General features: G+C 50.0%; 1 protein-coding gene across 3 annotated transcripts in view; it reads right to left on the bottom strand.

Moving 5' to 3' along the window:
• Positions 1–27,202, bottom strand: part of GAS7 (growth arrest specific 7) — a 209,353-nt gene that overhangs the window by 118,537 nt on the left and 63,614 nt on the right. Inside the window, exon 1 of one of the 3 annotated variants that reach the window (XM_059147267.1) lies at positions 1,423–1,517. The exons of 1 other annotated variant lie outside the window; for it this stretch is intronic. The gene's annotated coding sequence lies outside the window, so the exon portion shown is untranslated. Of the gene's footprint in view, positions 1–548; positions 673–1,422; positions 1,518–27,202 lie in introns of those variants that run through there. One more of the 3 variants, XM_059147268.1, reaches the window with a different exon arrangement.

Below are 27,202 nucleotides of genomic sequence, written 5' to 3'. Positions count from 1 at the left end.
CACTAATCAGAGACTCTGTGTGGCTAGTGACTCCTGGTTCTGAAAAACCCTGCTTTACCTGGTCCCGATCCCCTTCTAGGAGGATCCTGTCCTTGACCCCCTTCTCCGTCGGAGATGGCGATACAGGTTACCTTCGCTTCACTTTGCTGGACCCACCAAGGTAGAGAGAAATGCGCCCGATTCTCCCTGCCCTTGAGGACTGTGTACCACTCACAGGCACTTGGCGTCCCCGGGTCTTCTCTTTCCCAGAACCGGGTCCAAGTCTCTGAATCCAGGGCACTTAAAATCTGTCAAATGCTTGATGTCCAAAAAGGAGAAGCCCACTTGCTACTTCCTAATCACGGTAAAATTGCTCTGCGTTTTGTTTCACGCCACAAAGCCCAATCTACGGAGAACTCCTCTGCTCCCGGCAGCATCCCCCTTCCCTGGCCCGGGGGGAGACGGAGCTGTGCGGTTTCCGAACTGCTCTGTGCACCGACGCATCACACCCCCCTCAAAGCCCCAACACAGATCCCGACAGGTTCACACCGGCCGTGACACTGACTTACCACCGCAGAGTTGGGGGAGAAAGATTCTGAGCACCCAGTGCTCGAGTGGGGAAGTCCACAGACGCGAACACAACCGTCACACGGGAAGCGGCTGAATCCACACGAAGCCGAGCTTCCCAGACTCCCGCTTGCATGCGCTTTCCGGAAGCCTTAAGTGGCTTCAGATGCTGTTACATAATCCTGTGTTTGTTACCTACCCCCCTTTTGTGCCTCCCTCTCTGCAGCCCCCGTAGCTCTGAACACCCAGGGCCACCCTGACCCACGACAGAATGCACCCCCACAAGGCACAGGTGTCCCAGCTAGAAGATCCCCGTGGACCTGGTTGCTGTCCCACTCTGTCCCTGACCAGCTGTGTGACATCTGGCAGAACACAGCTCCTCTCTGGGCTTTTCCCTCATCTAGAGCCGGAGGGAGTGGACCCTACTGATTCCCAAAAGCTCCTTCCAGGTTTTTCCTGAGCACTCTACCTGCACCATTTGGAACCATGTGACCTTGAAAAGGCCTGGCCACACTCAGGAATTCAGAAAAAAAAGCAAAACAGAAGAGGTGAAGATCCAGAAGAGAGAGCCAAGTTAAGTTGAAGGCAATAAGAAAAACTCCCTTCTCACTGAGCTCAGCACCTTGGATACTCTGCCCAAGTGGCTTGCACTTTCCCAAGCTTTGGGGTCCCCACTTCAACCCAGACTCAGTGAAGGAATGCAGAGGGCAGACAGGTGGGTGAACAGAAGCATCAGCCTGGGTCCCTCCATCACAGAGCCAAGCACCTGCCCACAGTGGCTTCCCTTGTCCCCCAACCCCTGCAGGGCACAGCTGGCCACCTGGCTCTCACTGGGCTCCAGTGAGCTTCGAGCACCTGCCCAGGGCTCCAACTCACCTCAGCCCCACAGTCCTTCCTCCTGCAAAGCTGGCGCGCTGGTCATTTTCTGCCACCGTCTCCACACCCGCCGCCTCCCGTGGTATCAGCTAATTCACTGTGCAAAAGCAGCCTTTATATATAGAAAGTTGCAGCCACGCAGGTTAGCATTAAAATAGAGACTTGCCGTTGTCGTGGCAACCAAACAAATGATATTCAAAAATGAAAAAGAAGTATTCTGCAAGCGGGAAAGCATGTCCACAGCCTTCCAGGGCAGCTCGCCGGGTCCCCTCGAGGGTAGGTGGGACGGCCTCCGGAGAAAGGACCTTCCCCTCTGTGAACCTCCCTCCTTCCCATGAAGTCACCGGCTCTGGCTGCAGCTATGACCACACGCCTCCTCCTCCTCCCCGCACACAAGTCCCTTCCTAAAGCCAGCTCCCCGCCTGGAGTGGCCCGAAGGCCAAGGCACTGAGAGAATATGATGATGTTGACCAGGCACCTCAATTTGCAAAAGCTGTACTCCTCAGGCACCGGGCGGCCCTGATGCTATCGCCAAGGATGCTTCTGGAAGCAGAGGTGGCCCACCACGGGTGTAGTGTTAAGAGACAAAGTGAGTACACTTGGCGAGCTGCTTCACCCAAGACTCAGCCTAAAAATAAGAGGTGGGGGGAGCAGCCTTGTGCCTCCACTTCTCTGATGCTAGGATGTGTGTCTTTCCTTCTGGGTCTTTGTTCTACTTTCTTCTTGTTTGCCTAGTCCCCGGGGACTATGCCTTGCTCAGCCACATGGGCCCTGGATGTTGCTGGAGCTCCATTCACACTCAGAAGCTCCCGCTCTGGCTTCATAGCTCCTGGTCAACACAGTCACCATCCAGAATGTTCCCAGCCTTCAAGGTGAAAGGTTGGACCCAAGGAGCCTCCAAGAGGCTGGGGGACCTCGGAACACCCCCAGCCTTTCTGCAATTCATTCACACATTTTAAAGATCAGCCCTGATCTAGAAGGATGAAAATTTAAAACGCCAAGCCCAAGTACAGGCAAGGGCACGGGGCATCCGGAACTCCCCAATGGTGCTGTGCGAATCCAAAATGGCACCGGCCCTCTGGACAGAAGCATGGTGGTTTCCTAGAAAGTGAACGTCCACGCTTGCCCTATGAGTCAACGGTCCCTCTCCCAGGGATGTACCCAAGAGAAAGGGAAACAAATGTCCACACAAAGTCTTAGGCATGAATGTGCGGGGCAGCTTTATCGACGGTGACCCCAAACTGGAACCAGCCTAAAGACCATCAACAGAGAATGGAGAGCGAGCCACGGTCCACACGTAGGACGAGCCATGACTCCTGAAACAAAGGAGCCAACTATGGGTATGTGTAGTGACTTGGAGCATCTCACAGGTGTCTGCTGGGAAGCCAGGCTCTGAAGGTTACACACGGTACAATCCTATTTATAGCATGTGCGCAGAAAGACAAAGTTACAGGGATGGATGGCTCATGGGGAGCAGGGGAGGGCATGAGAGCAGAGAGGGAGCACGAGGGAGGTTCTTGGGGTGACAGAATTACTGTATGTCCTGGTTGAGGGTGTGGTTCCATGAATGTATATAGATGTAAACCATATACCCAAAAAGTCAGTTTTGGGGCACCTGGGTGTCTCAGGCCATTAAGCGTCTGCCTTCAGTTCAGGTCATGATCTCAGGGTCCTGGGGTCGAGTCCCACATTGGGCTCCTTGCTCAGTGGGGCATCTACTTCTCTCGCTTCCTCTCCCCGCCACCCTCCACTGCTATTCATGTGCGTGTACTCTCTCTCTCTAATAAATAAATAAAATCTTGAAAAAAAAAAAAAAAAAAGATTCTTCACCTTGCGGGGGGAAAGAATCAGGATGGCACAGTCTCCCTGTAGCAGTATGTGCATCAAACACGGGGTTTCCCATGCATAAACTGTAGAGTTCTGAGAACTGTTCATTCCCAGCACCATTCTTCATTACAAAGACCCTCTTCTCGTCCTAGACCCACAAGGTTCTCAACCTTGGACCCGTTGCATCAGCCCCACCAGGGAATTGGTTAGAAAGTACAAACCCCTGGGTCTCATCCTAGCCCTCCCAAACCAGAAGCTCGTGGGAGGAGGGGTCCTGCAGTGTGTTTTACAAAGGCCTCCTGGGGAGGGACTCTAATGTACCCTGAAATTTGGAAATCACTGGCCTCCATCTATGGGATGGATTCAGCTAGGCCAGCCGGTCACTGAACGGTCTGGACGCTGTCCCTTCAAAATCAAAACGCTATGGAAACAGACAATGTCTTTCTCCAGATCCTTGTAACTGCTGGCCTCAAACTTTTTTTTTTTTCCTTCTGACTCCAACTTCTGGCCTGTCCCACGCACTGCAGGCACGAGAAGGAGGAGGCCCGGCCGCAGCTCTGCCTGAGCCCCTCAAGCAGCCGGCAGCAGGTACAACAAGGAACGACCCGCTGTTTTGACCACAGCACCGCGAGGAAGAGTGGTCACCACCAACTGTGGACCAGGGAGGGGCCTGTGGCTGCACAGATCCATTCCTCCCTTCTGATCCAGCCCACTCCCGGGCCAGGACTGGACCCCACCTCGCCAGCCAGTCCACGTCCCTCTCAACTCCTGGAGCGTGTCTCAAATCAAAGAACCTCGGGCAAGCACGACTCCCTACTTACCCCAGAACAACAACTTCAAAGCCGCCTGGCTTGGTTTCTGGCTCCGAAGGCACACGGAGAGGACGGATCACGGAGAAGAAATCAGAACCATATGAATGTCATATTCAGCAAAATAAACAGAATCACAGCATCAGGGCTGGGTCCAGGGGGCTGCGTGTTTGGCCCAGAGCCTGGGTTTGGTGGCCCCCAGCGTGGGCCGGGCTCCCGGACTCTCCTCCCCGCCCAGGACTCCCACGAACGGTGCCAAAGGCGCCCAGTGCGCCGGCCCTCCTCGCCGAGGCCTCTGCGAGCCATGCTGCTTTGGCTGACATTTTAGTGTTTTATGGAGTTTTTATATTCTCTTTTATGGTGCAGTTGACGATAGCTCAGCTTCTCTTCGAGTCCTGTACGAAAATGCACAAGCACCAACAGGAACGGTCTGCGGTTAATGACAGAGGGACAGCTCCAGGTGCCTCTGGGGGAGTGGGGGGAGGGGCTGTGGCACCCACCTCCCCCCCCTTTTATACCACTGGTTCCTCCTACAGCCAACCCTGGTGGGCTGGACACACTCACTCCCAGCCTCATTCTCAGCACAGAACACAAAACCCTCTCCTCTTGCAGCTTCTGGGGGAATCAACGTGGTTCTCCACAGAGCCAGTGTTGAGGATCCCAGAGACATTTCCCAGTTGCCAGGATGGGGGTGAGAGTGACAGGGGATGTATCAGCCCCTCTGGCTGCAGTAACAAGTAATCACAAACTCGGTGGCCTGATACAACACAAATGTGTCACCGTGAGAATTCCAGGGCTCAGAAATGGATCTCAATGGACAAAAACCAAGATGGCGGCAGAGTTGTGTTCCTCGTGGAGGCTCCAGGGAACCATCTAGTCCCTTGTCTTGGTCAGCTTCTAGAGACGGCCCAAACTGCTTGGTGGCTGGCTCCCTCCTTCCATCTTCAAAGCCGGCAATGGTCTGTCCAGTCCTTTCCATGCGGACCCTTCTGGTTGTACTGGGTCCACACGCGTAATGCAGGATAATTTCCCCCATCCCACAGTCATCCGATCTACAACCTCAAGTCTCTCTAGTCCTGTAACCTCACATACTCACGAGTGGCAGGGACAAAGACGGGGATATCTTGGACGCGTGTGCATGGGGATGAGGGCTGGGGCACTCATTATTATGACAGGAGCTCCCAGCCTCTGAGAAGCAGAGGTCCGGGATGCCGTTAAGCACACCCCTCACCCACAACACGAATGACCCGGCCCCAAATGTTAGTCATGCCGAAGCTGAGAAACCACGGTATCTCTGAATGCTGACCAGACCCAAGTTGGTCCCGGTGACCCCGCCTCAAGTCTCTTTCCCACAAAGAGATCAACTGTAGAAAGAAGCCCACAATGACCCACAATTTAAGGAGGCTTTTTTTTTTTTTTTTTTTTTTACCATCCTATTAAACACCTTCATGTGAATTCTCTAACTCAGCATTACCCTCCAGTGCTTCTTGTTTGATATACAGAACATACACACAGGACCTGAAAAACCCGTAAGGTGCTTCTTGCTTCTAGAAGGCACACGAACGTGGTGGGCATAGATCATCTGAATCTCCTTATGCAAAGGGAGTTAAGAGGTACAAACTCCCAGTTACAAAATAAATAAGTCACTTCCTGTGATGGCGGACGGTGACGAGATCGATGGCGAGGGTCATTTTGTAACGTCTAAAAATATCAGAGCACAACGCTGCATGCCCGGAACATAATAGGGCACGTCGCTTCTCCTTCGATAAATAATAATAATAATAATAATGATAAATTTCTTTATGTGAGTAACTTCAAATGACGTGGCTCCTTCTGCTTTGCAGGTGCATTGCTTTCTGGTCTCAAAGTTGCTGAACTAGCAAGCCAGCCGGCTGTTCACGTCCCCGCTCCCACTCTTCCCTCCCCCAGGGGAGCGGACCCACCACGAGCTGATGAGGATTTCTGAAGAAACCCGCAGACCTCAGTTCTGGGCTCCTGCAGGTGACCCACGGCAGGAAGGGGAGCAAGGGGAGGGCTGCCCTGCCCTGCAGACAGCAGGGTGTTGTCCCTCCTCATCTCCCTGACCAGGCTGGGTCCCCAGCAGGGACAACCTCCACACGGCCCGAGGTCCCATCTGCTGCCTGGGTTTCCCAGAGGGTGACTCTGTGATGGTTTCCTGGGGATTCCCCTGCAGGGACAGGTAGGCAGGGCCTCCCTAAGACACTTCTGTGTCATTCCGACAGAAAGGAGTCCCCCCTCCCTCCCACCCCCACCAAAACGATGAGCAGAGGCACGGCGGCATCTGGTGTAATTAAGTGTACCCCCAAATGTGTCCCTGTGCCCGTCACCCCAGGCGAGCCCCTGCTGTTCTAGTGTCTGCAAAGTGGTTAATCAGTTCCTCTGCGGTAACCGCCAGCATTCTCTGCCAAAGCCACATGTCTGCCCCGAGGCAGGGAAGCCCGACGAGATGCCTGACATACCCCGGGACCTGGGACCACCGGCCCCAAGGTGCCACCTGTCACATACATGACCTTATTCAACCCTCTGTCCGGCAAACGCCCGCTGTACGTTTACAACGAGCCACACAACCTTCAAGAGCGGGGGACACAGAAGGGCCTTGCCCACCGGGAGCTTGAATCCAACACCAGCGGGGGGGCAGGCCCCGCTCCCAGCATGGACGTGCGTCCTGCCCTGCAACGACCACGCCAACGAGGGAGGCAGGGGACCTTAAACCACCTCTGTTTTTCAGATCGTTACAACCACGGCAGGAAACATTTACGTGACACCCAGCACAGACCCGACAGTTCCCGTCCGTTTGCAGACATGCGCCCTCTCACCCTTCACTCGCCCCGCGAGGGGGGCGGGGCGGGGGGGGGTCCGTAATTGCACCCATTTCACAGGACAGGAAACTGAGGTTCCAGAGGTCAGCCGTGTGCCCCACACGGGTGCACACACAGACAGCTCATAAGGGGCAGCAGCAGGACGGGTGAACGCCTCCCTCAGGACACCCCAGCCCAGGGCTCCCGCTTCCGAGGTGCAGTTGGGGGGCGGATGAGAAGCCATAGAAGACTCCCGGTTGCTCCAACCCCCAGTGAGTTCCCTCCCTCTCAAGACACGGCCAGAGAGAACCCCGCTCTCTGCTGGGCCTGCTGGGCCTCCCTTCCTTCTCCATTTCTCCAGCACAGCTTTCATCCACCCCACGTGAGTCCCGTGAATGCCAGCAAAGTCCAAAGATGCTCAGATAATGGGATTTTCAACCACAAGGGGCCGACGACGGTAGCAGTTCCGACGACAATGTTTCCGCCCACTCACGCCCTCCCCACCTTCTGGGACCTGCTAGGTCAGCGTCTCTGTGACCTGGCGGGGGGGTGGATTGGGAGTCTGGCCGTCAACTTGGGATCCTTGCAGCAAAGGCTGGGGCATGAGGAGAGCCTCTATGGCACACTTTGGCATTTCTGACCATGCCACGGTTGAGCCCGTGGTCTAGAACCCACGTGCGCTCCAAGCGTCGGTCCTGCCAGTCTCGGGGCCCAGAGCCAGACGTGATTAATTCTGTTATTTGGAAAACGGGGGGGGGGGGGGGGGGGGCTGTCTTTGCAGAGGTAGTGAAGGATTCTGAAATGAGGGGGCGATCCCAGATTATCCAGGCAGGCCCTAGATGCAATCCCAAGAGTCCCTAGAAAAATGAGGCCAAGGGAGATTTTATCACACAGGGAGGAGAAGGGGTCTCTGGTCAGGGAAGCAGGGGTCAGACTGGTACAGTCACAAGCCAAAGGTGTCAAGGAGACGTGGCCCTAAGCATCCCCCCCACCCCCAAAAGAGAACAGAGAGGCAGGGAGATAGTCCCCTAGTCCCCCGCCCCCCCCCCGCCTGCTCTGACCGCAACCCGAGAGTCAGCCACGTGGAAACACTGTGTCAGGACACATGCACAACACAGGGCCGGCAGCACTAGGCACACATGGGGACCAAAACCAGACTTGGAAGCTTTCCACTGCGGTTCGCAGGCCTTGGTGGTGCAACAGTGCAGGAACATAGGACTCCCCCATAACATTCACATAACCCTGGCAGCCCCCAAGATGGTGCCCTCTGGCAGTAGACAAGATGACCCGGGCATCCTCAGAGCCTGATTTATGGACAGCTGCATGTTCATTAAGGTCGGTTTGGAAATACCAGGGACCAAGGACATATAGAGGCCCGCTCCGTCCTCCCCAAGAATCACATTCCCAGATGCCTAGCCAGATCAGCCGCCCCTTCGGCTCCCAGCCTGGCTCCCTGCTTCCTCGTCACTGCCAGTCTCTGCCTTCCATGGGCTGCGCCCGGCGGCCAGCCAGGCTTCTGGCCTGACCCCAGAGAGAGAGAATACCAGCAAAGAGGCCATCCCTCTGGCCCGATTCCAAAATCAAGAGGCTGCTGGGGAGACAGGGAAGGATACACAAGACGGGCCGTTTCTCTCACACGGGGACGAGACTCCGGATTCCCACCTCCACGCCTCCTGGACACCTCGCCACCGTCAGGTCCGACCCAAACTCAGAGTCACCTGGCCAGTAAGAGAGTCCCCTTCGGGGGCCATCAGTGGGGCATCATCAAGCCAGCGGGCACCGAAGAACACGGAACAGAATCACTCAGGGTCTGCGTGCTGTAGCGTTATTCTCACAGAGCGTGGCTCTGTGTCCAAGGCCAAGGCCAAGAACAGAAAACCCACAGGGGCAGGATGTGAGAAGCACATGTCCTCCGGCACATGTGTGGTCAAGGGGCAGACAGGTGGAGCCCAGCCCCGCAGAGTATGGACCAGGAGTCACAGACCAGGAGCCTACCTATAAAACCCCAGAAATTTCCCATAAAATACGTTAAAATTTCCACCATGTCCCAAAAAACCTAGAAGGACCTGCTGAAGTGGCATCTGATAGGATCGCAAGCACTGTGGCCGCCTTCTCCGCTATCCTCCGAGACAGTGCCGTTCAGTCCTCGCTGCCCGAGAGAACCATCCGGAAGCTTAAAAATTACCCTGATGCCCACAAGTGCCCCGACCTCTTAAACAGCTCTCTAGGGGGGAGACCTGGAGATGGCTGTCTTTCAAGCTTGCTGGGTGATTCTAATATGGGGTTCACCTAAAAGGGCTGCTCTGACGTTCCCACTGCCTCACTTGGCTCTGCCACCTGCCTGGGCAAACAGCTTATTCAGCCGAGGTGCAGAGAAAAGGGAAGGCGGGGGCCCCATAAACCAAAGCAGGCATCCAGAACCCCCCTGGTGGCCCCCTGCTTTAACCACAGCCCAGGTCACAGCAGCCCAGCCGGGGGTGAGGAGCCCATCCCTCCAGGCTCCATCACCTCTACCCGTCCTAGGAAGGACACTGAGGTCCACGACACCACACAGGTATGCTCCCTCTGCCCACAGACTCAGGACAGCCCTGAAGGCATTCCAGTTGCACACTGCCCCCGATATACACTTTCTGCAAAACCCTGGAGTCAGGGGATCTTGGGCGGCTCAGTGGGTTAAGCGTCTGCCTTCGGCTCAGGTCATGATCTCAGGGTCCTGGGATCGAGTCCCATGTCGGGCTCCCTGCTCAGGGGGCGCCTGCTTCTCTCTCTCCCTCTGCCTGCTGCTCCCCCTGCTTGTGTTCTCTCTTTCTGTCAAATAAATAAATAAAATCTTAAAAATAAAAGCAAAAACACAGGAGCCAGACCATGCCCACAGAAACCCCAGGTTCTGTCACTTACTGATAGAAGACTGTTCTGCCCACAAGCCTCCTGGATGCACCAGAGTCGATATGCAGGGAGCGGACAGCTTGTCTGCACCCTTTCTGAGATGTGACGGGACAGCAGGGAAAGCGACCTGAGCCCGGGGCTGGCGCCCATGGTTTGTCTGGCCCCAGGATCAGTGCATTAGTGGCTTAGCGGTCATTTGGGGCACTGCCCACTGGTTCTGTACCATTTCTCTAAACACAGGGAGACTGAAAAGGAAGGAAAAAAGTGGGTGTCAGGATGTCATTGTCTCCAGCCCAAGTGGGGATTCTGAGAGTCGGGAGTGAGGTTGCCTGTCTTGCCCAAGGCAGACAGCTCGACCGGAACCCCAGAGGAGGCCCTCCCTACCTGGGGACAAGAGTGACAGCGGGGAGCAGCCTGGCAGGAATGCGGCGAGGAAATGGGATTTTGATTGCACGGATAAAGCACGCCAGTGCCGGGGAACGGTGACAAGTGACATGTGAATCATGGAGACCAGAGCTTCCCAGGATGTGGCGTGTCTGAACAGGCCGTGTGGCTCAGCCTGAGAAACGGGAAAATGAGGACGAGCGTGCTCCCCGTGCACCGAGCTCAGCAAACTCCTCCCGCCCCGGGGCCCCCATACAGCTGGAGTCGGGCCCCCTTCCCCACGCACAGATGGAGGCCCAGGGGTAACCCCTGCCTGGCCAGCACGGACTTGGAGCTTTCTCGTTCACGGTTAACAGCCCCAGAAGTTACAGTGGCTTCCATTTGAGCCTAGGCTCCGAGCACAGCGCCACTGTGTTTTCCCCAAGCATCCAGGGAAAGCCTCGGCGTAGGCAGGGGCCTAAAACTTTGCTCCAAAGCACGGCCCACCGAGCTTGACAGAAATGCAGCACCCCAGCCCCTCCCCAGACCTGTGCACCATAACGAGCGCCCTCTCGGTGAATCACCATTGTGTTAATGCCCGTTTACAGCCTACGGCCACCCTCAACCGGAACAAGCAAATAACAGCCCCACGGCCGAGGAATTTATGCTGGTTCCAGTCTAGACAGCTCAAACGGTCTCTTCTTGCCCCTTCCTCATCAAATCCAAGGCTGCAGCTCCCTCCTCGGTCCCTAACTCAAGGACAGAGTAGGACGTCTCACTGGGACCACAGAAGCTGCCAGAGCAGCTCTGTAGCAGCTCTGTCTCCAAGGGTGCGTTTGCCCACCTGCCCGCATATTTATTTGTTGGACACGTTCATCCAAACGTTCACTGGACACCTACTTATATCAGGCACTGAGAATGCGCAGGTGAGTGACCCAGCCTGGTCCTGGGAAAAGTCTGCCTCCCAAGAGAGAGACAGAGAGAGAGCACGTGCACAGACAGGCAGTCCCAGAGCAGAGTGACCTGGGTGTCCACCACTAAGGGAAAAATGTTAAGGTCATTGGCATGACACACCTTCTCTTCACCAGACCTTTCCCTATGCTTTTTCCTGCTTCCATCCAGCTTTCTGTAAGGCTGATTGCTTTCTCTTTTAAGCTTCCTCCCACCCCTGCAAACTTGACATTGACAGTCTACTCATACCACTTAGGTGACTTAGGTGGTTACGTGGACATTTTTAACATGTACTCCTGACTCCAAGCACGAGGACGATCAATAACTCTCTTCTCCTCCTGAATAATACAAAATAGGACACATTCACTTTGATCACCCCCCCACCACCTCCCAGGTGTCGGTAGCATGGATGGTTGAAGATGCTCTCTTCCCACAAGTCTGGGAGCTGGCTGGTCATTTGCTGTCTTCCACCACTGATTGCTTTCCAGAGAAATGACAAATTCCAAATTGACTCAAGAGGAAATAGAAAGCCTAAACAGATCGATAACCTTCAAAGGGATTGATCCAGTGGTCTAAAATCTACCTTAAAAAGCTACAGCAAGTCTATGCCATTCTACAGACAAGTCTTCTCAACACTTGAGAGAAAAAAGATACCACTTGTCTTATAAATTCCCTTTCAGAGAAACACCGAGAGAGAAAAACATTCAGTTCCTCTTATAGTACAGCACATCCACCTTCAAAGAAAAACAATGTAAGAATTGAAAGACTTAAAAGCCCACCTCCTAACCTCACTAGGGCATAAATATAAAAATCCTAAATAAACATTTCTAAATCCTGACAAAGGAGGGATATTAAAATGTCAGAAAACTCACTAGTTAAACTCAGCACATTAAAAGCTTATAAGAAAAAAAATGTGATAATCTAGATGCAGAAAAACATCCAAAAATTAAAACGCCTCATAAACTAGGACCGGAATGGAAATTATTTTTGTCTGATAAATTGTAACTATCCAAAATTAGAATAAATCTTATATTTAATGGAATACACTGGGAGATTTTCCTCTGAAGTCAGGAATAAGGCCAGTCAACTCACCACCACTGTTTCTCTTCAACTCTTTACTGAAAATCCCATAACACAGTAAGGCAATAAAAAGACAGAAAAAACTATAAGGTTTGCCAAGTAAGAAACTGCTGACATCCTCATACCACTTCATGGTCTACTCCAAAATCCAAGCAATTCTTTTTTTTTTTTTTTTAAGATTTTATTTATTCATTTGACAGACAGAGATCACAAGTAGGCAGAGAGGCAGGCAGAGAGAGAGAGGGAAGCAGGCTCCTAGCTGAGCAGAGAGCCCGATGCGGGGCTCGATCCCAGGACCCTGGGATCATATCCTGAGCAGGAGGCAGAGGCTTTAACCCACTGAGCCATCCAAGCACCCCTAAAATCCAAGCAATTCTAAAAACTATCTCAACGAATAAGACCATTGAGGATCTTTTTATAAAAACAAACAGTATCTTAAATATTAGCAACGAACATAGAATATACAGACAGTTAAAGTAGCGGACAAAATCAGGCAGACTTTCCCCCATGCATTCCTGAAATCCCATTAAAAATTAGAGGAAAAAAAAAAAAAAGAAAAAGAAAGAAAAGGGACAGAGCCACCAAGAGAAAAAGAAGGAAATAAGAGTTGACAATATGTGACACACTCACATTTTGGACAGTGGAATACAAATGGAAAAATGGTCATGACTTCTGCTAGAAAGGAAAACCGAAAAGTTTACTCCCTGGGAAGGGAGGCATCAACAAGAAACAAACCAGTTCAGGGCGCCTGGGTGGCTCAGTGGGTTAAGCCGCTGCCTTCGGCTCAGGTCATGATCTCAGGGTCCTGGGATCGAGTCCCGCATCGGGCTCTCTGCTCAGCAGGGAGCCTGCTTCCTCCTCTCTCTCTCTGCCTGCCTCTCTGCCTGCTTGTGATTTCTGTCAAATAAATAAATAAAATCTTTAAAAAAAAAAAAAAAAGAAACAAACAAACCAGTTCATGATGCAGAACCAGAAAGACTCACAGGCACGAGGTATGGATGAGGTGGAAATATGGAAAGGAGGCAGAGGTACAGCTCCCTAGATCTCTCCCCACTCGACCACCGAGTGACTCCCCCGACCGCCCACGGCAGGAAATGTCAAGCTTCCCGAGGGAAAGGAGTTCAGAGCTCCTAGACTCGGGGCCACCTATGGGACGGGGTGACAAGTCATATTAAAAACGGGGCAAGTTGGGGAGGAGTCAAGATGGCGGAGAAGTAGCAAGCTGAGACTGCTTCAGCTAGCCGGAGATCAGCTAGATAGCTTATCTAAAGATTGCAAACACCTGAAAATCCATCGGCAGATCGAAGAGAAGAAGAACAGCAATTCTGGAAACAGAAAAACAACCACTTTCTGAAAGGTAGGACCGGCGGAGAAGTGAATCCAAAGCGACGGGAAGATAGACCCCGGGGGGAGGGGCCGGCTCCCGGCAAGCGGCGGAGCAACCGCGCACAAAATCAGGACTTTTAAAAGTCTGTTCCGCTGAGGGACATCGCTCCAGAGGCTAAACCGGGGCGAAGCCCACGCGGGGTCAGCGTGGCCTCAGGTCCCGCAGGGTCACAGAAGGATCGGGGGTGTCTGAGTGTCGCAGAGCTTGCGGGTATTGGAACGGGAAAGCCGGCTGCAGAGACAGAGCTGACAGTAAGCTCGCAGCTCCGTGTTACCTTGAACCGGTCGCAGGCTCGGTGAGCTCGGAGCGCGGCCGGAGGTCAGGCAGACGGGAGTAACTGGGCGCGGTTCTCTGAGGGCGCACTGAGGAGTGGGGCCCTGGGCTCTCGGCTCCTCCGGGCCGGAGACCAGGAGGCCGCCATTTGTATTCCCGTCCTCTGGAACTCTACGGAAAGCGCTCAGGGAACAAAAGCTCCTGAAAGCAAACCCGAGCGGATTACTCACCCCGGCCCCGGGTAAGGGCGGTGTAATTCCGCCTGGGGCAAAGACACTTGAGAATCACTACAACAGGCCCCTCCCCCAGAAGATCAACAAGAAATCCAGCCGAGACCAAGTTCACCTACCAAGGAGTGCGGTTTCAATACCAAGGAGAGCAGCAGAATTCCAGAGGAGGAGAAAGCCAAGCACGGAACTCATGGCTTTTTTCCTGTGATTTTTTTTAGACTTGCAGTTAATTTAATTTTTTCTTTTTCATTTTTTTTTTTTTCTCGCCTTCGGGTAAAATTTTTTTTTTAACTGTTACCTTTTTCTTTTTTAACGACTTTTTACTAGTTTATCTAATATATATATATTTTTTTTTACATTTTTCTTAGGTGTTTTCTTTTTTTAAAAATTCTTTTCTTTTCTTTTCTTTTTTTTTTTTTTCTTTTTCTTTTCTTTTTGTTTCTTTCTTTCTTTCTTCCTTTTTGAACCTCTTTTTATCCCCTTTCTCCCCACTCACGATTTTGGATCTCTTCTAATTTGGTTAAAGCATATTTTCCTGGGGTTGTTGCCACCCTTTTAGTATTTTACTTGCCCCTTCATTTACTCTTATCTGGACAAAATGACAAGACGTAAAAATTCAACACAAAAAAAAAGAACAAGAGGCAGTACCGAAGGCTAGGGACCTAATCAATACAGACATCGGTAATATGTCAGATCTAGAGTTCAGAATGACAATTCTCAAGGTTCTAGCCGGGCTCGAAAAAGGCATGGAAGATATTAGAGAAACCCTCTCGAGAGATATAAAAGCCCTTTCTGGAGAAATAAAAGAACTAAAATCTAACCAAGGTGAAATCAAAAAAGCTATTAATGAGGTGCAATCAAAAATGGAGGCTCTAACTGCTAGGATAAATGAGGCAGAAGAAAGAATTAGTGATATAGAAGACCAAATGACAGAGAATAAAGAAGCTGAGCAAAAGAGGGACAAACAGCTACTGGACCACGAGGGGAGAATTCGAGAGATAAGTGACACCATAAGACGAAACAACATTAGAATAATTGGGATTCCAGAAGAAGAAGAAAGTGAGAGGGGAGCAGAAGGTATACTGGAGAGAATTATTGGGGAGAATTTCCCCAATATGGCAAAGGGAACGAGCATCAAAATTCAGGAGGTTCAGAGAATGCCCCTCAAAATCAATAAGAATAGGCCCACACCCCGTCACCTAATAGTAAAATTTACAAGTCTCAATGACAAAGAGAAAATCCTGAAAGCAGCCCGGGAAAAGAAGTCTGTAACATACAATGGTAAAAATATTAGATTGGCAGCTGACTTATCCACAGAGACCTGGCAGGCCAGAAAGAGCTGGCATGATATTTTCAGAGCATTAAACGAGAAAAACATGCAGCCAAGAATACTATATCCAGCTAGGCTATCATTGAAAATAGAAGGAGAGATTAAAAGCTTCCAGGACAAACAACAACTGAAAGAATTTGCAAATACCAAACCAGCTCTACAGGAAATCTTGAAAGGGGTCCTCTAAGCAAAGAGAGAGCCTACAAGTGGTAGATCAGAAAGGAAGAGAGACCATATACAGTAACAGTCACCTTACAGGCAATACAATGGCACTAAATTCATATCTCTCAATAGTTACCCTGAATGTGAATGGGCTAAATGCCCCTGTCAAAAGACACAGGGTATCAGAATGGATAAAAAAACAAAACCCATCTATATGTTGCCTCCAAGAAACACATTTTAAGCCCGAAGACACCTCCAGATTTAAAGTGAGGGGGTGGAAAAGAATTTACCATGCTAATGGACATCAGAAGAAAGCAGGAGTGGCAATCCTTATATCAGATCAATTAGATTTTAAGCCAAAGACTATAATAAGAGATGAGGAAGGACACTATATCATACTCAAAGGGTCTGTCCAACAAGAAGATTTAACAATTTTAAATATCTATGCCCCCAATGTGGGAGCAGCCAACTATATAAACCAATTAATAACAAAATCAAAGAAACACATCAACAATAATACAATAATAGTAGGGGACTTTAACACTCCCCTCACTGAAATGGACAGGTCATCCAAGCAAAAGATCAGCAAGGAAATAAAGGCCTTAAACGACACACTGGACCAGATGGACATCACAGATATATTCAGAATATTTCATCCCAAAGCAACAGAATACACATTCTTCTCTAGTGCACATGGAACATTCTCCAGAATAGATCACATCCTCGGTCCTAAATCAGGACTCAACCGGTATCAAAAGATTGGGATCATTCCCTGCATATTTTCAGACCACAATGCTCTAAAGCTAGAACTCAACCACAAAAGGAAGTTTGGAAAGAACCCAAATACATGGAGACTAAACAGTATCCTTCTAAAGAATGAATGGGTCAACCGGGAAATTAAAGAAGAATTGAAAAAAATCATGGAAACAAATGATAATGAAAATACAATGGTTCAAAATCTGTGGGACACAACAAAGGCAGTCCTGAGAGGAAAATATATAGCGGTACAAGCCTTTCTCAAGAAACAAGAAAGGTCTCAGGTACACAACCTAACCCTACACCTAAAGGAGCTGGAGAAAGAACAAGAAAGAAACCCTAAGCCCAGCAGGAGAAGAGAAATCATAAAGATCAGAGCAGAAATCAATGAAATAGAAACCAAAAAAACAATAGAACAAATCAACGAAACTAGGAGCTGGTTCTTTGAAAGAATTAATAAAATTGATAAACCCCTGGCCCGACTTATCAAAAAGAAAAGAGAAAGGACCCAAATAAATAAAATCATGAATGAAAGAGGAGAGATCACAACTAACACCAAAGAAATACAAACTATTATAAGAACATACTATGAGCAACTCTACGGCAATAAATTTGACAATCTGGAAGAAATGGATGCATTCCTAGAAACATATAAACTACCACAACTGAACCAGGAAGAAATAGAAAGCCTGAACAGACCCATAACCAGTAAGGAGATTGAAACAGTCATTAAAAATCTCCAAACAAACAAAAGCCCAGGGCCAGACGGCTTCCCGGGGGAATTCTACCAAACATTTAAAGAAGAACTAATTCCTATTCTCCTGAAACTGTTCCAAAAAATAGAAATGGAAGGAAAACTTCCAAACTCATTTTATGAGGCCAGCATCACCTTGATCCCAAAACCAGACAAGGATCTCACCAAAAAAGAGAGCTATAGACCGATATCCTTGATGAACACAGATGCGAAAATACTCAACAAAATACTAGCCAATAGGATTCAACAGTACATTAAAAAGATTATTCACCACGACCAAGTGGGATTTATTCCAGGGCTGCAAGGTTGGTTCAATATCCGCAAATCAGTCAATGTGATACAACACATCAATAAAAGAAAGAACAAGAACCATATGATACTCTCAATAGATGCTGAAAAAGCATTTGACAAAGTACAACATCCCTTCCTGATCAAAACTCTTCAAAGTGTAGGGATAGAGGGCACATACCTCAATATCATCAAAGCCATCTATGAAAAACCCACCGCAAATATCATTCTCAATGGAGAAAAACTGAAAGCTTTTCCGCTAAGGTCAGGAACACGGCAGGGATGTCCATTATCACCACTGCTATTCAACATCGTACTAGAGGTCCTAGCCTCAGCAATCAGACAACAAAAGGAAATTAAAGGCATCCAAATCGGCAAAGAAGAAGTCAAATTATCACTCTTCGCAGATGATATGATACTATATGTGGAAAACCCAAAAGACTCCACTCCAAAACTGCTAGAACTTATACAGGAATTCAGTAAAGTGTCAGGATATAAAATCAATGCACAGAAATCAGTTGCATTTCTCTACACCAACAGCAAGACAGAAGAAAGAGATATCAAGGAGTCAATCCCATTTACAATTGCATCCAAAACCATAAGATACCTAGGAATAAACCTAACCAAAGAGACACAGAATCTATACTCAGAAAACTATAAAGTACTCATGAAAGAAATTGAGGAAGACACAAAGAAATGGAAAAATGTTCCATGCTCCTGGATTGGAAGAATAAATATTGTGAAAATGTCCATGCTACCTAAAGCAATCTACACATTTAATGCAATTCCTATCAAAGTACCATCCATCTTTTTCAAAGAAATGGAACAAATAATTCTAAAATTTATATGGAACCAGAAAAGACCTCGAATAGCCAAAGGGATATTGAAAAAGAAAGCCAACGTTGGTGGCATCACAATTCCGGACTTCAAGCTCTATTACAAAGCTGTCATCATCAAGACAGCATGGTACTGGCACAAAAACAGACACATAGATCAATGGAGCAGAATAGAGAGCCCAGAAATAGACCCTCAAATCTATGGTCAACTAATCTTCGACAAAGCAGGAAAGAATGTCCAATGGAAAAAAGACAGCCTTTTCAATAAATGGTGCTGGGAAAATTGGACAGCCACATGCAGAAAAATGAAATTGGACCATTTCCTTACACCACACACAAAAATAGACTCAAAATGGATGAAGGACCTCAATGTACGAAAGGAATCCATCAAAATCCTTGAGGAGAACACGGGCAGCAACCTCTTTGACCTCTGCCGCAGCAACATCTTCCTAGGAACAACGCAAAAGGCAAGGGAAGCAAGGGAAAAAATGAACTACTGGGATTTCATCAAGATCAAAAGCTTTTGCACAGCAAAGGAAACAGTTAACAAAATCAAAAGACAACTGACAGAATGGGAGAAGATATTTGCAAACGACATATCAGATAAAGGACTAGTGTCCAGAATCTATAAAGAACTTAGCAAACTCAACACCCAAAGAACAAATAATCCAATCAAGAAATGGGCAGAAGACATGAACAGACATTTCTGCAAAGAAGACATCCAGATGGCGAACAGACACATGAAAAAGTGCTCCATATCACTCGGCATCAGGGAAATACAAATCAAAACCACAATGAGATATCACCTCACACCAGTCAGAATGGCTAAAATCAACAAGTCAGGAAATGACAGATGCTGGCGAGGATGCGGAGAAAGGGGAACCCTCCTACACTGTTGGTGGGAATGCAAGCTGGTGCAGCCACTCTGGAAAACAGCATGGAGGTTCCTCAAAATGTTGAAAATAGAACTGCCCTATGACCCAGCAATTGCACTATTGGGTATTTACCCTAAAGATACAAATGTAGTGATCCAAAGGGACACATGCACCCGAATGTTTATAGCAGCAATGTCCACAATAGCCAAACTATGGAAAGAACCTAGATGTCCATCAACAGATGAATGGATCAAGAAGATGTGGTATATATACACAATGGAGTACTATGCAGCCATCAAAAGAAATGAAATCTTGCCATTTGCAACAACATGGATGGAACTAGAGCGTATCATGCTTAGCGAAATAAGTCAAGCAGAGAAAGACAACTATCATATGATCTCCCTGATATGAGGAAGTGGTGATGCAACATGGAGGCTTAAGTGGGTAGAAGAAGAATAAATGAAACAAGATGGGATTGGGAGGGAGACAAACCATAAGTGACTCTTAATCTCACAAAACAAACTGAGGGTTGCCGGGGGGAGGGGGTTTGGGAGAAGGGGGTGGGATTATGGACATTGGGGAGGGTATGTGATTTAGTGAGTGCTGTGAAGTGTGTAAACCTGGTGATTCACAGACCTGTACCCCTGGGGATAAAAATATATGTTTATAAAAAATAAAAAATTAAAAAAAAAAAAAAAAAAAAAAAAAAAAAAAAAAAAAAAAAAAAACGGGGCAAGTTAAGCAAACGTTTACATACTGTGGGTTGAAGATCAGCCCCATTTCCTTTCCAGCAAGCTACTGGGGGAGAGCAAGGGAGAAAACCCAGTAAGAGGAAAGCGGGAGACCCCAGGAATGGCCAAAAGCAGAACAGAAGCAACGGGAAGTAATGGGATTATGGTGAAGGAATAGCCCAGGATGACAGGAGACCACTGACCTGAAGAACAACAGATCAAAACGAGAGCAGAGACTCCTCACCTAAGGCTGGTGACCAGGCAGACCTCCTAGATTTCTCCCGACTGGGTTGACAATATTCAGGGGAACTTTACAGGCGGTGAAGAGTCCGGGGGAAGAATTGGTCCAAGAGATCGAGAACCCCAAGGCCATCAAAAGACAATGATATATTTATTTGATCTGAATTTCTTTTTTTTTTTTTTTTTTTTTTTTTTTTTAAAGATTTTATTTATTTATTTTACAGAGAGAAATCACAAGTAGATGGAGAGGCAGGCAGAGAGAGAGAGAGAGGGAAGCAGGCTCCCTGCTGAGCAGAGAGCCCGATGCGGGGCTCGATCCCAGGACCCCGAGATCACGACCTGAGCCGAAGGCAGCGGCCTAACCCACTGAGCCACCCAGGCGTCCCGATCTGAATTTCTTTGATTACGTAGGGGAAATCAAAAAAGTGCCCCATCAAAGAAGCAGACGCCGAGAAGGAGTTCAGCTCTAATTAATTTCTGCAGACGTACTAATGCAGACACCAGACTCTGCTATCACCAAACATCGTGGTATCCCTGTTTGGGGGGGGTAAGGAAAGGGGTTATGTGAACATGTGGGGGCACAGGGGTGGGATATGGTGGTGGTAGAAGGAACAGGTCTAATCACCTATAAAAAGAAATTCAAAAGGAGATGTGTGCTATCAGGAATTGGGGAGCGCGGACAGCGAGTTGGGGAGGAAATGAGAACCATATAGGGACGCCTGGTGGATTTCAGTCCCTGTCGTACGTGACTCCTGATCGCAGGGTCGTGAGTGCAAATGAGCCCCTACCTTCGAGCCAACACGAGAAAGGAATTATAGGTGGATCAAAGATCGAAACGTCAAACGCAAAACTTTAAAACCTGTAGAAAATCATTCAGACCACGTCAGGACATCAGCGTATGGAGCGTTTTTTAAAAATGAGACCTAAAACGCACAAGGCATGGAAGTCATGGTTTCGACACATCTCAGAAATTCGCAGACCTGCTCACCCTGTAATTCCCCCAGCTTCAGGCCTAGATATTCACGCAGGACAGGGACAACATTCCAAAAGACTCAGACACAAATGTTCTCGACAAAATTATCCACTATCACTCAACACCGGAAATGCCCCAAATGCCCATCAGTTGACAAACGGAGAAGGAAATTATGGTATATTTGACTAACGGAATTCTACCAGGCAATCAAAAGCCATGAACCACTGATACAACAATATGGGTCAATTTCGGATATTACCTAGTCTGAAAGAGGCCAGGTTCCAGCACACAGGATTCGCTTGTCTGAAATCCTGGTATACGGCAAAACGGATCCATGGGATAGAAATCCGAGGGGACCTGAGGAGACGAGGGAGGACAGGAGAGACACTGACTGCCAGCGGGTGAGGGAGAACATTCTGGAAATGTGCCCTGGGCGCTGACGAGAGCAGTGGTTAGTGGGTGTCTACAGTGGTCGAGTGTGGACCTGCCCACATGACATGAATGAATTTTTCTTTATAGCAAGTTATAGCTCAGGAAAGTGGATTTAAAAAGATGCAGGGAGCGGGGGCGGTGTGCCCGGGGGGTGCAGCTGGTTGAGCGTCTGACTCCTGACTTCAGCTCAGGTTGTGGTCTCAGGATCGAGAGATCAAGGCTCACATCAGGCTCTGAGCTGACCATGCAGCCTGCTTGGGATTCTCTCTCTCCCTGTGCCCCTCCTCCCACTCACACACACTCTCTCTCTCACTCTCTAATAAATAAATAGATACATTTGTTGCAATCTCTGTAATCATCTGTGGACATATTTTATTAAAAATAAAGTAAATTTTGGAAAACATCAGTTATTAATTACACGGACTAGGGAGCAGGAAGTTTCGGGAGGAGAATGGAGACCAAGAAGCCTAATTAACCTCATTCGTATTCCGTCCCTGTGGAAAGAGAGATGCCAACGGTCATCAGAGCAGTCCTATTAGAAACCACAGGGTGAGGGGGGGCACCTGGGTGGCTCAGTCATTTGAGCATCCGACTCTTGGCTTGGGCTCAGGTCATGATGTCCGGGTCGTGAGATCAAGTCCCACATCGGGATCTGTGTTCGGCGATCGGTCTGCTTGAGATTTTCTCTCCCTCTGCCTCCAGCTCATGCTCTTTCTCTCTAAAAATTGAATCTTCAAGAGAGAGAGAGAGAGGAAGGAAGGAAGGAACAGAGGGAGGGAGAGAGAAAGAAAGAGGGAAAGAGAGGAAGAGAGGAAGGAAGGAGGAGGGACAAGCTCCATTGAGATCACGTAGCCCAAATCTCTCGTCTTCAGGAAAGAAGCCCAAAGTGAGCTTTGTCCAAGATCTTTGCCCCAGTCACCTCTTGCTAAAGCCACCCAGTGTCTTCTGCGTCTCTTGAGTTTCATAGGGCTGTTAATCTGAACCCCTGGTTTGGACCGAGTCCTAAAGAAGAAGCCATCCCTGGGTATCAGCTTCGTCCTCCGCAGGGTTGCCCTGCCTGCTCAGTACTTGGGTGCCTATTTGATTTTGTTCTCAATACCGTGCACGTTACTGCGTTTGCCCAAGATTAAAACAAAGCCTTCTGAGTTTACAGCACAGAAAAAAGAGGGAAGTACACACACACACACACACACACACACACACGGAATGAAACACAAGGAGGGGCGTGCTGTGATGGGGATAAGCTTGAGCTCGCACCCGTTTAGACACCGAAGTCAATCTCTTGCAAACTTCCAGGTTCTTAAGAACAGATCTCTGGCAACACACCTGCCAACTGACGGAGACACTGAAAGTGTCAGAGGGGGGCAACTGTGCAGGCTTCCGACATCCAACTCTCTCAAGTCACCTAACTTTTGTGCAAATTTGGTTTGTCTAAGAACTAAGTCAGCTTCCTATCTGGATTGTATACAGAGCCGCCTCCTCCTGGCTCTGGGAGCCTGGAGGGTGGGGAGAAATCCAGGTGGGCTGCCAGGAAGAGGACGCCCACTTTCCCCGGATGCAGGAGCATTTTCACAGACGACAGCAATTTCCCCTCACATGCAAAGTCACGGAATCAGAGAATCTCAAAGCTAATGGACGTCCGCACATTTTGGAGCGCTCAAAAGTAAAAGGACTTGAGGTCAGGAGTAGGATGTGGGGACCTCAGAACTTGGTTCTCCAGAATTCTAAAACCAATAGTTTTCTTGCTCCACCGCCGACTATTCTGGAACATTCCTTAAAAAGGGGAGTTCCACTGTCAAACGGGGTCCTGAATGCAAATTCGTACTTGCCACCTTTCTCCGTTACCTCCACTTTGGGTCACAGCAAGAACCTCCCTGGTGTCCTGGCTTCCAAGCCGGCCACCACTTCCCATCCAGCAGCCAGAGTGACTCTCCACAACTATGTCACAACAGATAATCCACAGAGACAGAGACCTGACTGGTGAGCACCAGGGGGTGGGCAGCGGCTGTTTCACAGGGACAAGGAGGTCTCCTTTGGGGGCCATGAAAATGTTTATCGCCAATGTCTAAATGCCAGTGAATTACATGCTTTGGAATGGCTAATTTTATCTTGGGTGAATTTCAGCCCAATTAGGAAAAAAAAAAAAAAAAAAAAAAAAAAACCACCCACAACCGGCTTCAAATCTCTCCAGCAAATCCCCATCTTCCACAGAAGATGTCCACATCTAAGCCGGTGTCCACAGTGGCCTGAACGGCCTTCCTGTCTCTCCCTTCCTCGATTCCAGACACAGTGGAGGGGGCCAGGCACCAGCCCACCTCTCAGCCCACCTGCGCCGACTTCCCCTCCCCCTGAACATTCATGCCTCAGACATACCCAGAGGCTTGTGTCTTCATTTTATCCAGGATCATTGAAACATAAGCCACCACAGACCCTCCCCGTCAACCCCACCCAAACAGTACCTCCTGTTGCCCTCTGCTCCGTGAGAGGAATACAATATCCCACTAGCTCGACACCCCATCATATAGTCAGTCTACTGTCTGCTTTCCCCGGGAGAATCTTTATTTATTTATTTTTTAAAAGATTTTCCTTATTTATTTGAGAGAGAACAGAAGCGAAGGGAGGGGCAGAGGCAGAGGGAGCAGCAGACACCCCGTTGAGCAGGGAGCCTGACCTGGGGCTGGAGCCTGATGTGGGGCTCGATCCCGGGACTCCAGGATCACGACCTGAGCCGAAGGCAGACGCTTAACCCACCGAAACCCCCAGGCGCCTCTCCCCAGGAAAATCTAAGCAGCGAAGGAAGGAACTCCATTATCAATATGCAGCACCCAGAACCTGACACACAGCACACGGTCAGCAAAAACGTGTTGCAAGAATGAATCCATGTTCGTGTGTTCAAAGTCCAAAGTTATTTGACCAGGGAAACTCTTTTCCCAAGGGGCATCACGACACGCAGATGTTCGTACGCTGCCTTTAGTATATGTGCTGCCGAAGCGAGCTCGTACGCTGCCTTTGACAAATGCTCACACCTCTGTCTCCTTCGGCCGCTGTAACGGATGACCACAGCCTTGGCCACTTCGACCCACACACGTGTTGTTTTGTCTTGCTTTTTTCCGGTGACAATTCTGGAAGCCAGAAATCAGAAATTGGTTTCGCCAGAGTCAAAGGGCTGCGTTTGCTCTGCGGGTCCTGGGGATCATCGTTCCCTGCCTCTTCCAGATTTCCTGGGGGCTACCGACATCCACTGGCTGTGGCCCCATCACTCTAATCTCTGCCCTGCAGAGAATGGGAACACATCCTTAACCCACGAACTGATGGGCACGGGAGCGCACCACACCAGTCTGCACACGTGGGACCACTCTCGGTTGGCTTTCTCTCCAGGTTTAGAAGGTGGTCCCCAACAGGAGTCATGAAACCAAGAAGAACATGGCACGGGGGCCACAGGCAGCTAAGCACCAGCCTAAGGGGGTGACTCCAAGATCACCCTCTTGTCGTCCCTCTTCTGCATCCTTGTGGATCCCTCCCCGATCCCGGCCCCAATTCACAGGATAAACCACATTCGTCCTCCAAGACACAGCTCACTGATGTCTCAAACGCAACAGGTCCAAAACCAAATTCCGTTCCCAAGCCACGCCCTCCCATCTATGTATGTACATACGTAAGGATGGATGGATGTCCTCCTAGCGCCCCGGAAGCCCGAACTCCAAATCAGACCTCTTCCGAGTTTCCCCCCATCAAACTCCCCACGCGCTGTCACTTCCGATGTGGTCTTTAGAGACCACGGGTTTCATACGGCTTGTTTATCTCAACCCTTGGTTTGAACAAAGCCCTTAAGACGCTGTCCCTGAGGTTTTGTTTCCAGCTCACTTCCCACACCCCAGGTGTCCCCGAAGGGCTGGGAGCAGCTTAAGGAAGGGACGTCTTGAGCCTTGCCTGTCCCACTAAGATCTCTCTGAACTTTCTCCCCACGTCATCCCTGTTCTGCTTGCCGGGACAGCGTCTGTCTACCCCAAACCACTTCGGGCAGGCCCCGTGTGGCACGCAGAATAAAACCCACAGGACTTCCCAGGCTCTTTAACGTTGAGGGAAACACGTGGTGAACGTGTGTTGACTCTGCTTACCTACCCCCCAGTTCCCTTCTTTCGGCGCTAATACCTCATTTCTCACAGGGAGTCAGACCTCTCCATTCCCAGGGGTGGGAAACACGACCCACCCCAGACCCAAGGCAAGGGCCCACGAACCAGCCACATAGTACGTCCCTGGCCCTGGCCACAGCATTTGGCTCTAAAAGGCCACCAGACTTGATAGGACTCGATCTCTCATCTCTCTGCCAGGCCAGACTGGACATTCTCTAAACCAAACCAAAATGAACACAACCAAAGCCAGTTCCGTCATCGGATTCCCAAGAGCCCCGTGGACGCTCTGTGCCTTTGCTCATGCTGATTCCTGGGTCTGAGTTGCCCTTCCCTCCTGGCCTCTGGGAATCCTGCGAATCCTTTCACAGTGTGGTCCTCTTGGGGTTGTTCTGAGCCCCTGGGACGTTCTGCGTATGTTTACTGCGGACGCCTGCTTATAGCTGGCCTCTCCCCACGCCCCAAGGGAAGCTGACATGGTAGGGCCACCCACGGTCTTCTCTGCATCTCGCCCAGGAGCTGCTCCATCCGTGCTTCCTACGTGAATGGGAGAAAGAGAGCAGAGCCGAGGGGATGTTCTCCCGTCTCAGCGCGCTCACACACTCTGCAGCGTCTCTGCTGGGTCTCAACCTTCACCAGGCCACTCTCCCTGGGACCCAGAACCTGCTGGGCATGCGAGGCAGGCAAAGCTGATCTGAGGGTCTCCAGGGGCACAGGTGCAAATGCCAAGCCGTGGCCCCCACGAGCTCTGTGGGCTCCCTTCCAGGCTGCTCTGCTTTGCAAATTTTTATAAACCCATGACCTCAGACCTGGAAAAGCTCTCACGGCTCCATGCCTTCAGTCGAATCTGCAGATGGGCCCGGCAGGACCCCACGTGGCAATATCAAGCCTCACTCTGGGTCAGGAAGGAAGGCCGTGTAAAGATGCACACTTCCTTCTGCCTGTGAGACCTTGGGGTGTCCCTGTCTCCTGTATCAGGATGCTTACAGTGCCCCCGTCCTTCCTGGGGAGCTCCTCTGGGGGGCCAGGCAGACAGAGTTGCTGAAGGAGAAGTGACCCAGAGGAGAGAGACACACACGGGGACCCCCCCACCCAATCCTCACCTGGAAAACAGGAGGGGCTTCTCGGTGCACATGAAAACCACAGTCCCCATCTGCCCCAGGTAGGCAGGACTCCCCTTTGTCCTTGGCCCCTCTTCCACACCGCCCTGCAGTGATCTTGGGGCTCAACGGGCAGAGAACCCGCTTCCAAGTCTGATCACGAGGCTGGTGGCTACAGAGACGGTAGCTCCTTGCCCCATGAAGAGACGCTGTGGTCCCTGGGTTCTCTCGTGATTCCCGTCATCGCTTTGGGCGACTGGATGTGAAGACTCATGGTACAAGTTGGCTCTCAGTTTTTCAACCAGCTTTGCTCTGCACCGCCAGGCTGTATGGCTCAGGGGGCCCCTCGGTTTGAATGGCTTCTCTGACACTGTCTGAGGGGTCTAGGAGCGGGGGCAGGGGGGACTGCCAGACCAGCTGAGCAACTCCCTCCCCAGGCCCAAAGCCCACCAACCCACGAAGCCCATGCATGAGGTAGACCAGATGCCCCGAGGACGTATCCCAGGATCCCATGAGGATTCCAGAAGATGAGTGGGACACGTACATTA

The sequence above is a fragment of the Mustela lutreola genome, chromosome 15, assembly GCF_030435805.1.
Source record: "Mustela lutreola isolate mMusLut2 chromosome 15, mMusLut2.pri, whole genome shotgun sequence".
NCBI classification, from domain to species: Eukaryota; Metazoa; Chordata; class Mammalia; order Carnivora; family Mustelidae; genus Mustela; species Mustela lutreola.
The sequence above is the reverse complement of the archived record's forward strand: the minus strand, read 5'-3'. Positions and strand labels throughout refer to the sequence as shown.